Raw genomic sequence first — 2,060 nt, forward strand, 5'->3', positions numbered from 1 at the left:
AAAATTCGAGGTTTACATCTCAGAAGTGGGATTGTGCCATGCCGTCTAAAGAAGATATGTTGTGTGCGCTGGAGAACGCGAAAGTGCCGGTGCCTCCAATCGCTACGATTGCTCAAATCCGCATGTTGTACGAGGAGCTATTTCCTAGAAGTCACGTTGTAGCCGAACAAAAGCTTGCGCCCGAAGTAACGCATGAAAGTATTGATACTGGGGATTTGGCGATAAAGCAAATGAATGACGAGCAAGAAATTGTCAAGACAGCTAATTCTGGCGGGTTAGAGACGGAATTAGAAACACTGCAGAAGGAGCTGCAAGTGCTCGAACTTCGTCAGAAAATCGCTATGCTGAAGTCATCTAACATCGCTTCGACTTCGCTACCATCATCATCATCACCACCACCGCTGCCTTTACCTACAGCGCAGCCAGTGCCGCCATCTTTAACATCGTCACCACCGCTCCCTTTGCCGCTACCTACAGTGCTGCCAGTGTATGTACCCAACTTTGAAGACTTCATAGGAAAATTTAGTGGTGAAAGAGGAGGAGTAGGGGTGGAGCACTGGTTTCGAGAATTTGAACAAGTATGTAGCTTGTACACACTAAACGACCAGCTGAAATTTTTCTGTATGCGCCGCCTGCTCACCGACACCGCGCCATTTTTGCTAAAACCTCAGGCGCATGCACCTATGAGACACTGAAAGCTGACCTTATTAGTACTTTCACATCAAAAACTTCACTAGAAGAAGTGTTTAAAAAACTAAGGGCACGACATCTCTCGCAACATGAAAGCATCACAAGGTATGTGTTGGAAATGCAGCAAATAGCGGGCACCGTCATTCCAGAGGAAGACTTGGTCAATATTATAATTGACGGAATTGATGATCCTATTAATACGTCATCCATACGTTTCGCTGCAAAATCGCTCGAGCACCTTAAAACCCTGCTGAAAAAATACGAAACTTTTCGTCAAACTCGTGGCGTGACTCCTACACCAGCACCGTTACGCACTAAACCCCCAGCTCCACCCCGCAGCACTGGCCCCTCGCGTCAATGGGCGCAGAACAACAATAATGAACCGGCCAGATGCTTTAACTGTTCTCAATTCGGCCATTATCAAAGCGCTTGCCCAATGCCACGCCGCCCCAAGGGATCCTGTTTTAAATGCCACCAAATGGGACATACACATCGAGAGTGCCGAAACTTCCAGCCCGTTACGACTGCTGCGGTGCACCATCTGGGTTCCCATGGATTCGATGAGGAAACTGCGGACCAAATACTGCTTAGCGAAATTGAAACGGTATGTGTTAGTTTCAATATCCAACATACATGGAGCGAACAAACGTTTTTACTATCACTTTTTGATACAGGCAGCCCTGTAAGTCTAATAGCAGACAATGTAGTACCAGGTAACTTTCCGCATCAACCTACCCCTTCTGGGTACCGAGGATTAGGAAATACTATGCTCACGACGTTAAGTCGAGTGGAGTGCAGGATCATAATTCGTAATATTAGTGTGACACACTCGCTTATCATTTTACCTGCTAGAAGTATGCCTTGGCCATTCATAATAGGTCGTGACCTTTTAGGAAAATTTAGAATCTTTCTTACACACTACCCAAGTATGATTCCCGCACATTATGCTCGCGAACCGGAGGGTAATTCAGATTTCGAAAAGATACCAAAACCTGTTAAGTCCCTTGATGTAGGTGATCCTTTTAGCCACATTTGTGTGTCGGAGATATTTGACAGCCCCCTTGAATTAGATATCGGGAAGCAACTTTCGCCTAAAGAGTCTGCTGCCATTTTGTCCGCATTTGATCATTGCTACACTAACTATCCTATTGAGAATATAGAATATCCTCAGTATTCCATGAAAATTAATCTCGTTCATGATACCCCTATTTATGCAAAGCCACGTAGACTTTCCTATGGGGAGAGGAATCAAGTGCGACAGATAGTAAATCAATTGTTAAATGATAAAGTCATTCAACCAAGTAATTCCCCATACGCTTCTCCCCTTGTGCTAGTTAGAAAAAAAGTGGTGAAGTGCGTATGTGCGTCGA

The sequence above is a fragment of the Anopheles arabiensis genome, chromosome 3, assembly GCF_016920715.1.
Source record: "Anopheles arabiensis isolate DONGOLA chromosome 3, AaraD3, whole genome shotgun sequence".
In the NCBI taxonomy this organism is placed as follows: Eukaryota; Metazoa; Arthropoda; class Insecta; order Diptera; family Culicidae; genus Anopheles; species Anopheles arabiensis.